Source organism: Lithobates pipiens, unplaced genomic scaffold (assembly GCF_037356315.1).
Source record: "Lithobates pipiens isolate NorthernLeopardFrog02 unplaced genomic scaffold, aLitPip1_a1.2 Scaffold_28, whole genome shotgun sequence".
Classification (NCBI taxonomy): Eukaryota; Metazoa; Chordata; class Amphibia; order Anura; family Ranidae; genus Lithobates; species Lithobates pipiens.
The window spans coordinates 135,094,084-135,106,604 of NW_027507789.1; the positions used below are offsets into that span (position 1 = coordinate 135,094,084).

General features: G+C 43.2%; 1 pseudogene; it reads right to left on the reverse strand.

The window, feature by feature from the left end:
• Positions 1-11,239: 11,239 nt before the first annotated feature.
• LOC143937540 (U2 spliceosomal RNA) lies at positions 11,240-11,346 on the reverse strand (annotated as a pseudogene).
• Positions 11,347-12,521: the final 1,175 nt, after the last annotated feature.

Sequence of the window (12,521 nt, forward strand, 5' to 3'; positions counted from 1 at the left end):
GGGGTTATCAGGTACCTTCCGGTTAATGAGGGGTTAACCTGGAAGGGGTAAAAGGTAGGTCACTGCGAAAGTTGAGTACCGTCTCCGGGTCAGGGGGCTTGCGACTGGAGGCCTAAAGTTAAAAGAAGTTTGTCGCAGTGACCAGTGATGTGTGTTACCCTCGAATACCCCAAGAGGACATAAGTCGGGTTAAGATTTATTTAAAAAAATGTTATTTGTTTAAGTTTAAAGTAATTGTTAATAAAAGGCCGTCAAGGCCATTTACTCCAAAATCTTGTCATGTCATTTGTGAGGGGGTTTGGAGGGTTTGGATATTATGTATAACGGGTGGCTTAACCGACTGTGGATTAGGTCCTTCACATGTCATGAGCATATAGGACCCAATATAGTCTATTGAGAACTACCATGCTGTTTTCCTGTTACATTTTCAGTCTAAAGGTTTAGCTCTGACCAGTGCAGGGGTGTACCATCATGGCCTCTGCTAGCATCTAGCTTTTTTCAAAATGGCATCACAGATGTCATCCTACTATATTTATATCCGCTCAGTTCATTGCTAAAATGACTAAAAACCAAGACTTAGCTGGGTGTAGTAAAAGGTCTGCTGCTTCCTTTTGACTGCAGGTGTGTGATCACATTATCAAATCTGCTACGAATGTGCAGTAAGTATTCATCTGATGGAATGATTATTCCATTAAATAATTTGATGGGTCAACAATTCTGACAGAACACCGTCAGACAGATGCTGCATTGGAATTGCAAGCAATGACATTGGGTTAGTCCATTATGTAACATCATGGGATAATTTACTAAAGGAAAATCCACTTTGCATTACAAGTGCCAAGTGCACTTGAAATTGCACTGAAAGTACAGTCGCTGTAGAACCCCCCCCCCCCCCCCCCCCAACACACACTTTAACTAGCACATATGTGGATGATAAAATCAGCAGAGCTTTCCCTCATTTCGGATCTACCTCTCAGATTTACATCAACTATACTTTCAGGAAAATTTAAAGTGCACTTTGCCTTTTGTTAACCTCCATGTGTAAACTGGCATCACAAACAGACCCTGCCTTTACTCAACCCTGGGTCCTAAAGAAAACCTACACAAGAAATGCGTGAAGGAAAGGGGCTTCAATTGTGAACATTGGATTTGCCTTTCGTAAGTAACCCCCTCTTTGCACTTCAAGTGCAGTTGCTTTAAATCTGAGGGGGACATGCAAGGGAAGATATAGATATTATATACAGCAGGGCTCCCCCCTCAGATCTAAAAATCACTGCGTATCAGGGAAGCAAGTTGGATCAAGCTCACCATCTACCTGCGCAAAGGCGCACACAAGTTCGCCATGGATCGGCGCTCCAATGCACACACATTCGTGGCCCTAATAAGCAGTGCACGTAAGCACGTGCATAACAATGTCCCTCATCAGCCTATAAGAGGAGCCTTAGCAGACAAACAAGTTGCTGGTTTGTCTCAGCTCACCTGTGTTCCTCCGCTTCCTGCTGTGACCCGGATTGCCTGAAGACTACACCGATTTTCTCCTGACCTGACCCCTGGCTTTTTTAATGGACTTCCTGCTCTTAGCCTTGCTGGCTCCCGGACCGATACCCGGTTGACCCTCGGCCTGCCTCTGGATTATCCTCTGCACTCAGCCTTGCTGGCTTCTGGATTGATTACTTGCGTTTTAACCTTCGGCCTGTTTCTGCACTTTTCTTATCCGTTTTACAGACTTGCTTGCTACTTACCTTCTGGTCCGGTCCATCCTGCACGAGCCCTCTTCCAGACCTTCACACAAGTCAGGTATCCCGCTGGAAGCTTGTGCTTCTTGGTGCAATCCACTCCCTGTATCACCTCCAAGTGTGGTGGGCACTGAGTCGCAACAGCCACCGCTCTGCATCTTGGCCTCGGTGAGTACCTCTTTGCTGATACTGAGCTTCAAAGTGCACAATGGATTTGCCTTTAGTAAATCAACCCCATAGTGATTTTTTCTGTCTCTAGTAGGTGGAGAAACACTCTAAAGGTACTCCCCTGGAAAGACTTTCTGCATTTCAGCCTAGGTTCAGGCTAGTATGATCTCAGACATCGCATGCGATTCACACCCACACCGCAGGTGCAGATCACGTGATGTCTGAGCAATGCGAGTTCAGCCATACATTTGTATGGCTAAACTCACATTGGATTTGCATAGAAAATGGTGCAGAGACTTGCGTTTTCCCTGCACTGGAATCGGATCACAGGGGTATTCCCACCCCTGCAGTCCGATTCCTGTGAGAGTTCAAAGTTTGCACTGCGATCTGTGAACCATTCTGGGGGTGTAATTAACATTGTAATGACACCGGTTCGCATAGGGCAGTGTAAACTGCCTGCAGGAGCAAAGTGATGCGGGAACTGGTGCCTGGTTCCTGCAGTGCACTAGTCTGACCCTAGGCTATATGTTTATTTTGCTCCATTAACAGTTCGGTAACCAAATCTATTACAGTACTGGTATCATACCTCCTGTTTATAGTTATCAATCTCCAAAGTTTCATGCAAGTATGTTGCAAAGTCCTTGAGCATTGGTGTGTTCAAAGAATGCCTTAAATAGAGTCCTGCTTTTCTCATTTTTAATCTCGTCTTTGAGGTCCAGTGTGTATACTGAATCCTTTATTAGAAAAACATTACATTAGAAATATAGAAGAATGGAAAGTTTGAATTGATGCAGATAAAAAAAAAGTGTAGACAAAATTTAGTTACCGTGACGATCCTGTGGTATATCATCTCCTGCATCCTCCTCTTTACTCTCCACTATGGGTAATGTGCATTGTGAAGAACTGGAAGCTTCCTCAGACATGCATGGTGAAACCGTGCCAGCCCTTGATGGTTCATCAGCCAATAAGTCCCTTATGGGGATGAGGTTGTATGCAGGGCTGTCTTTAAGGCAGGGCAAAAGGGGCAGCTGCACTGGGCTCTGTCCTTGTTGTGGGGCACAAAGCAGCTGCCTCATAATTGCTAACTATCTCAGTTTAAATTCCCTTGTACCGTGAAGTTTTAATCCCGTGCCGAGTCCCAATATTGCAGTGTGAAGTGCTGGTGCTAATGTTACCCAGCTCTGCCCTATTGTGGAGATGACTCACCTACAGACCCTGTGTTTACATGTAAATAACCGGCATTCATAAGTAAACAGCTGCATACATTGATATGTAAATAAAGGCGACATTCATATTATATTATATATCATGCCCCCCTGCAGTAAGGAGATGATGTGCTGTAACCTCTAGCAACCAGAGAGCGAAAATGCATGGTGTGGTCTAGTGCAGCGTTTTTGAAGGTGCCCCAACAGGTCACGTTTTCCAGATTTCCCTCAGATGAAATAGCTGTGGTAATTGCTAAGGCAGTGAAACTGATCAAATCACCTGCACAAAATGATGGAAAGTCTGAAAACATGACCTGTTGGGGCGCCTCCAGGACTGGAGTTGTCCCACACACTAGCAGTGTTTTCCCATAACCAGACCATACTATGAAAGACATTAATGTTTTAGTTCTTCAAAACTACCCAGGAAAGTGAAATATTTGAATAAGTCTATTTACAAAAATAATGGACTAAATGCAGGCCTCGTGTTTTACATCTTTATCCAACAATGTTTTGACCTTTCAATTATGACTCTTCCCCCCTCCCATCTCATAGCTCTTTCTCTGCCTTTTCTCACCAACTACCCAAGCTTACTTATCTCTACATCTTTTGATTTTATCTTCAGAGAGTCTTAACACCCTGGATAAAACTTTGAATATTAGTACTGCCTGAAGAAGATTGCAGACAAAGTGCATCGCTGACATAACTCAATTAAAAATTTGAATGTAACCAGTGTGGTAAGATTAAGACAGAACAGAGGGGTGATCCTTACATACCTTAGTACGCTAGGTTTGTTTACTACAGCGAGTCCTAGATCTTCCAAATCCTTTACAACTTCACACGCCAATTCCCCCCCCCCCCCCCCAATCGTTTGGAAAAGGTACGCACAGCTTTTGGCTATTTAAAAGTTTCTCTAGCACCAACAATGGCCGCTTTGATCTCCTCATCAGGGGCATCACTCATACGGCCTAAGATGTGTGGAAAGGAGAGTGTCCACTTTCAAACACATTGGAAACACCAGAGGAGTCCTCCTTACCCTGGAAAGACACACATAGAAAAAGTAGAGGACTGTGTAAATTGGTAAATGGTTTAAAAAAACAAAAAAACAAAAAAAAAAAAAAAAAAAAAAACATACCAACTAGGTTTTAGAAATGCTCATATGCGAACAACTAGATGTGTAAAGCTGGCCGATATATAGAGATATATATATTTTCTCTATTACTTAAGATGAAAAAAAAAACATAAACCTGAGATTAGACTAATGCCCCGTACACACGTTCCGATTATCGGACCACAAAAGTCGCTTTCGGACAGATCGTTCGATAATCTGATCGTTAGTACGCAGCTTTCGACAGCCGATCACGACAGTCCGTCCAACTAAATCCGAAGGAACAAACAGGAAAACTTTGGTCGGATGACAGCCCATCGTACGACAGTCGTGTAGTCAGTACAGTATGCGTCCGATAAAAGTCATTAGACAAACACCACGCATGATCGGAAACATGAAAATAAACCAGAAGGACACACAGGTCACACGTTTTTGACATCATTTAAAATACGTAGCTACGCACGACGGAAGATTTTTCCAGAATCGTACGACAAAAGTCTTACACACATTTTGCACTGTTGTATTCAATCTTAGTTGTATACAACAAAATGTGAACGATCGGTCTTACGATAATCGGAACGTGTGTACGGGGCATAAGGCTAGGTTTCCACTAGTGTGACTTGTCATGTGATTTGGGACTGAAAAGTCACATGACAAGTTGTACCCCATGATTTCCAACAAGTACCGTTCACATCTGTGTGGCTTCAAGTCACAGCAGCTTCAAAGTATTCCCTGCACTACTTTGGTGCCACTTTGATGCGAATTGAGGTCCAAGGACCTCAAGAACACACAGGCATTGCTTCAACACGCATCAAAAAAATGACAGTAAAACTGCACAGCTTTGGGGACACAATAGTGGAAACATAGCCTTAACCACTTCAGGACCGCCGTATTGCCAATGTACGTCAACACAATGGCACAGGCAGGCACAATCACGTAGATCTACGTGATTGCCTTCCAGCGGGTGGGGGGTCCGATTCGCTCCAGGAGCACTCCGTGATGAGGGGATGGCCGTTGGTTTTCGGCCACCCCCTCTGGATCGCTCCTGGCCAATGAGAAGCTTCCTCCCCTGTGTAATGTTTACACAGGAAGGAGGAAGTGATGTCATTCTCCTCGGGGCAGTCTTTTTGACCGGACTACGAGGAGAAGACTAATAGTAAGTGTGCACCAACACTACACTGACATGTAGGTACACACAGGCAAACAAACCCCCCCCCCCCGATCCCCCCCCGCCCCCCCTCCCCCCCCAGTCACAGTGTCACTGATTGCATTGATCATTTCTTTACTGATCAATGCATTCAGTGTCAGTTGTGACAGTAAAAACTGTCAGGGCAGTTAGTGTTAGGTCCAGGGTAGCCCCCTATCACCCCCCAATAAAGATTTAACCCCCTGATTGCCCCTAGAGTTAACCCTTTCACCCCTTTTGCCAGTGTCACTAAGCGATCGTTTTTCTGATCGCTGCATTAGTGTCGCTACAGTCGCTAGGTAGCTAGTTATTTTTTTAGGTTCACCGCCAGGTTTTTATAGCGCTAGGTACCCCGATATACTACCCAATAATGGTTTTAACCCCCTGATTGCCGCTAGTTAACCCTTTCACCCCCTTTTGCCAGTGTCACTAAGGGATCGTTTTTCTGATCGCTGCATTAGTGTCGCTACAGTCGCTCGGTAGCTAGTTATTTTTTTAGGTTCACCGCCAGGTTTTTATAGCGCTAGGTACCCCGATATACTACCCAATAATGGTTTTAACCCCCTGATTGCTGCTAGTTAACCCTTTCACCCCCTTTCACCAGCGATCACAGTATAAGTGTCACTGGTGACGCTGGTTAGCCAGTTAGTTATTTAGGTTCCCCGTCAGGTTTTTATATAGCGCCAGGGACCCCCATATACTACCTAATAAAAATTTGAACCCCCTGATTGCCCCTAGTTAACCCTTTCACCACTGATCACCGTATAAGTGTTACGGGTGACTCTGGTTAGTTTGTTTTTTATAGCATCAGGGCACCCACCATTTATTACCCAATAAAAAGTTTTAACCCCCTGATCACCCGGCGGGTGATATCAATTAGGTTTTAGGGTCAGGGTCTGCGTCGCCCCAGGCAGCGCTAGGTTAGTGCCAGTACCGCTAACACCCACACGCAAAGCATACACCTCCCGTAGTGGTATAGAATCTGAAAAGATCAATATCTGATCTGATCAGATCTATACTAGCGTCCCCAGCAGTTTAGGGTTCCAAAAAAACGCATTGTTAGCGGGATCAGCCCAAATACCTGCTAGCACCTGCGTTTTGCCCCTCTGCCCAGCCCACCCAAGTGCAGTATCGATCGATCACTGTCACTTACAAAACACTAAACACATAACTGCAGCGATCGCAGAGTCAGGCCTGATCCCTGCCATCGCTAACAGGTTTTTTGGTAGCATTTTATATTCAAATCCGGAAGGCAGTGCTTGGTTTTCGGGGTCCCGTACGTGGCTAGGCTCCCAAAAAGTCCCCCACATGTGGTATCCCCGTACTCGGGAGAAGCAGCAGAATTTATTTTGGGGTGTAATTTGACTTCTGCCCATAGCATGTGTGAGCAATATATCATTTAGTGACAACTTTGTGCAAAAAAAAAAAAGTTTGTAATATTCCCGCAACTTTTGGCAAAATATAAAATATTCCATGGACTCAACATGCCTCTCAGTAAATAGCTTGGGGTGTCTACTTTCCAAAATGGGGTCATTTGGGGGGGTTTTGTGCTATTTTGGCATTTTATGGCCTTCGAAACTGTGATAGGTAGTGAGGAGTTAAATCAAAAATTTGCACCCTTAGAAATCCTGAAGGTAGTGATTGGTTTTCGGGGTGCCGTGCTCGACTAGACTCCCAAAAAGTCCCACACATGTGGTATCCTCATACTCGGGAGAAGTAGCGGAATATATTTTGGGGTGCAATTCCACATATAACCATGGCATGTGTGAGCAATATATCATTTAGTGACAACTTTTTGTAAAAAATTTTTTTTTTTTTTTTTTTTTTTTGTCATTATTCAATCCCTTAGGACAAAAAAAAATAAATATTCAATGGGCTCAACATACCCATCAGCAATTTCCTTGGGGTGTCTACTTTCCAAAATGGGTTCATTTGGGGGGGGGATTTGTACTGCCCTGCCATTTTAGCACCTCAAGAAATGAGATCGGCAGTCATAAATTAAAAGCTGTGTAAATTCCAGAAAATGTACTCTAGTTTGTAGACGCTATAACTTTTGCGCAAACCAAAAAATATACGCTTATTGACATTTTTTTTACTAAAGACATGTGGCTGAATAAATTTTGCCCTCAATGTATGACTAAAATTTAGTTTATTCGATTTTTCTTATAACAAAAAGAAGAAAATATCTTTTTTTTTTTCAAAATTTTCGCTCTTTTTCCATTTATATCGCAAAAAAAAAAAAAAAAAAAAAAAAAAAAAAAAAAAAAAAAAAAATCGCAGAGGCAATCAAATACCATCAAAAGAAAGCTCTATTTGTGGGAAGAAAAGGACGCAAATTTCGTTTGGGTGCAATATTGCATGACCGCGCAATTACCAGTTAAAGCAGCGCAGTGCGAAATTGCAAAAAGACCTCTGGTCCTTAAGGTGTTTATTGGTCCGGAGCTGAAGTGGTTAAGATAAAACACACAACCCAACTTTGACCATTCCCCTTACAAATGTAAGGACAATTTTCATTACACACTTGCAATGTGGAATAATAGATAGATAGATTTGGGGATAACTCCATGGGACCAAATGCATAAACCATTCAAAGATGAAAACCAAAAGTTTATTTATAGTTAAATCAAAATAAGGTTTTTCTTCAGCACACAGATCAAAACGTAAATTAAAGTCCGCTTATCTTCAGCGCAAAAAACAAGAATTAAAGAAAACACCTACAGTTCCATAGCCGAGTCTTCACCCCAAAGTTTTCAGAGTCCTTATGGAAATCTTTTGCAGCCTCCAAAACAGCAACACAGCTCCTCAGACAGGTGTTAATCTCCTCACCACCACCACCTCTTCTCTACTTCCTGTCTTATGAGCCGTTTTCTTGGAGGCCTTTAACCCCGTGTGCGCAGAATCCCTGTGGTCAGGGAGGGAGGCTCTTTCCCACTCAAATGTCACTTCAGAGCCACCCAAATTCCAGGTCCCAACTATCTCTATCTTAATATAGAGAGGACCGCAAGTCAGTCCTCTCCTAATGACTATACCCGGAATTTCGCACCCATTTTGGGTGACCCCTGAAGTCTACCGGGACTCCCTAAAATTAAAAAAAAAAGGGGGGGGGGAACCACAACCCAAATATTGGTGGTACATAGCACCTGTCCAAGACCAAACCTTGGCGCGCGTATATATATCTCTCTATCTCTTGTAACATGGGGGGGGTGGATGTTTAACTCAGTGGTAGAGGCCTTTTCAGTAAGTTCACAGTAAACAGGAACTTTAGTTTAAGGGCATGGTAGCCCACTTTTATTAAAAAGGAACAAAATAACATTCATACATGCACTTGGTTGCCCACACAGGGATTCTTCTCCCAAAAACAATACATGAAAAATGCCAAGCCACCTGGCTCTCTTCAGCAGCACTGCCACCTAGGCTTTACACTTCAGCCCTCTTGGCCATATAACAGGGTTCCCATACAACTACTGTACCTCTTTTCAGCTTCTTTGTTGCTCAGGCCTTCCACTTCAGGCTCTCATCTGTTTCCTTACATGCACACAGCGTCTATCTAGAAAGCCGCTTCCCTCACTGCTCTGATCCTCAGACTTAGATTTTTAGTGGACTCTCTGGGTGGAGCCCAGAACCCTAATCCTAATGCCCCGTACACACGATACGAAAATCGTACGGAAAATACCGCTTTCGATGCGATCGTACGATAATCGGATCGTTAGTACAGAGCTTTCGAGAGCCGATTCGAACAGTACATCCGATATTATTCTATCGGACGTGCACGGAAATTTTTTTCGTACGATGCCAAATCGTACGATTTTCGTGTAATCAGTACAGCTATCGTTCGAAAATGCAATACAAATGCATTACAACACATGACATCACGTACGAATTTTTTTTATGTCGTGCGGGAATTTTCGTGACTTTAGTAAACTCATCAGATTCGATCTGAGATTAGCATGCAATAAAAAACGGACGTTCATTCGTCCGATAATCTCATCGTGTGTATGGGGCATAACTCTGCTATAAGCCCAGGACCCACCTGCTCAATCAAACAGCCAGACTCCTGGCTGTTCCAAAAACTCGGTCCCAGGATTGGAGATTCCATCCCACCCATAACACTATGGAATCTCCGGGCTCCAGGTCCCCAAGTGGATTTTACAAACTTTGGAGGAAACTGATAAAAAACAGATTCCTCCACATTAAATACTCCTGGAGCCCCTCAATCTGCCTATTTGAGAACCCTGGGCGACAATTACTAGGACAGGGAACTGTACTGTCACTATATATATATATATCTCTTTAAAAACTATGCCCAGCAAACCATCCTTTTCAGGCCATTAGTATGAAATTGTCATATCCCAACAATTGGGTATGTAAATCTAGTCATACACTATACAATGATTGCTCAGTATTCAAAAATCTTAGGTAAAAAAGAACTAGTCTAACGTACCATTAGATTAATGAAAGGCATACATCATCACTTTCCCTACAAATATTAAAGACCATTCTCATTATACTGTGTGTGTATATGTATGTATTTTCTCACTCATTGATATTCAAGCTAAAAGCCTTAAATGACCACATAAACCACTTAAAAGATAGCACATTGGTTAAAACACTTAAATGATAATCTCCAATACCAACTAAATTTAACAGCCTAGCTATGTTAAATTTGCACACGTTATATGGACCTACTATAATGTTAAAAAGCATAAAATACTTACACACGACAACGTGAAACCTTCTCTATGATTGCAATAAGTTCAATAAAGAATCCTTTTCTTTTTGAAAGCCTGTGGAATGCAAAACACACTCAAACTTCACCCGATGCATAAAAATATGCACACACATAAAGAGTGACACAAAAAAGGGCAGACGGGTACACAAGCCCTCTAAAATCAGAAGGCCTTGCCCTGAATCCCCCAGGCGTTAGGCTCCAGATAGGGACAAGGACACTTAAAACTTGGTCCTTCTGGCCAAAACCAGGCAGACCCCGTTCTTTGGAAGGTCTCAAACAGACCCACCCAAATACTAGGTGAGGCTCCCCCAAAGGGAGACCCCAACCCTAAGAGAGAGGGCGAACTAAGCCAGAAGGCCATGTCCATCCCCTCCCCAGACTTTCAGGACAGGCCCTAGGACCTGTGACCCTACTCATCACACGTGCAAAGTAACAAAACAAAGACATGATACAACACACAAGAGAAATAAAGTAAATAAAATGGGGAAGAGATAGTGGAGAGGAAAGTGAAAAGGTGGCCATTGTGCAAAACAATGACCAGGCCCTCCGGCCAGGAATAAAAAATTCCTCTGCTCCCAGCCAAAGGGCCCGGCCCAAGAGGCAGGTGCTAAAAAAAAGTGTGCTATGGTGCAGTGACCGTGGTGCCCAAATCAACGTGACTCTCACTCACGGTGACTTTTAGGCCCCCCTGGACTGCCACTCCAGGGGACCATACTCCAAAGGCTTTCAAGACCGCCCTGATCAACGGTCTGGACCACAGCAGCCCCCACCCCAGGCAGGAAGGCATGAAGTTCAGGAAGCTTGATGAGAGCCCTTTGCCATCAGGCTCCACTGTCGCTCCCATCACTCCTACCTAATTACATTCGGGAAGTACTAACCGCTCCTCCCCACCCAGAAAAGAGGAGCCAGTGTTCCCTTCCGAAAAACTGTTCGGGGCTAGAACTACCTCAATCCAGGCCAGAAGGCCAGGTACTCGACCCTCTGGGTCAGACCAATAGCAGCACCCTTCCAGACGGCTCATACTCAATCATGCACCGGCCCCCTGTTTCCGGCAGGCGGCACAGCGTGACCCTTACCGAAACCGTCCTTCCAGGGGCTAATTACGCCATTGGAGAGTGCTGACCAAACCCTCTCTATAGGGATGGATCAGCGCCTCCTTTGGCAACTGATAAGAACAGATACTACACTTGATCTTAGCCAAAAGGCCAACAAAGAATAATAAAATTGCAATGCACAACAGCTTTTCTCTGCAAACTGTTTATTTGCTGAGTTTAGCTGTCAGTTTTATAGTCAACTTATCTTTTGCTCTTCAGAATGGGAGAGACAAGAGCAATACCATTGGCAGATGCATTTTTGTTTTTTATCTCATGGGTAGAGTTGAACTTTTTTTTTTGGCTAGTTTTATTAACCACAGAAGCCCCAGACCAATTTGCAACCAAAGGACCAGGCCCTTTTTGCGATTCGTCACTGCGTTGCTTTAACTGACAATTGCGCGGCCGTGCGACCTGGCTCCCAAACAAAATTGGCGTCCTTTTCCCACAAATAGAGCTTTCTTTTGGTGGCATTTGATCACCTCTGCGGTTTTTATTTTTTGCGCTATAAACAAAAATAGAGTGACAATTTAAAAAAAAAGTCATATTTTTTACTTTTTGCTATAATAAATATCCCCAAAAATGTATCTAAAAACATTTTTTTTCCTCGGTTTAGGCCGATACATATTCTTCTACATATTTTTGGTAAAAAAATAAAAATGAATCACAATTAGTGATTATTGATTGGTTTGCACAAAAGTTATAGCGTTTAGAAAATAGGGGATAGTTTTATAGCATTTTTATTAATATTTTTTATTTTTTTTACTAGTAATGGCGATTTTTTTTTCTTTTTGTGACTGCTACATTATTGCGGACACATAGGACATTTTTGACACATTTTTGGCACCATTGTCATTTAGGCTGGATTCACACCTATGCTGTTTTAGTGCTTTTTGCATTTTGCAGATTTGCACTACAGTCCATTTAACATTGTTTCCTATGGAACACGTTCTGTAGTGCAAATCTGCAAAATGCAAAAATCACTAAAAATGCATAGGTGTGAATCCAGCCTTATACAGCAATCAGTGCTATTTAAATGCACTGATTCCTGTGAAAATGACACTGGCAGTGAATGGGTTAACCACTAGGGGTTAAGTGTGTGTTTTTTGTTTTGTTTTTAACTTTAGGGCGCATGGCTTGGCATGTGATGTCACTGATCGTCTTTCCCTATAACGGGAACAGACGATCGATGACAGCCACAGTAGGAAGCACGGGGAGAGGTTTGTTTACACCAGTGTTTCTCAATTCCAGTCCTCTTGGCCCACTAATAGGTCATGTTTTCAGTATTTCCCTCAGATGAA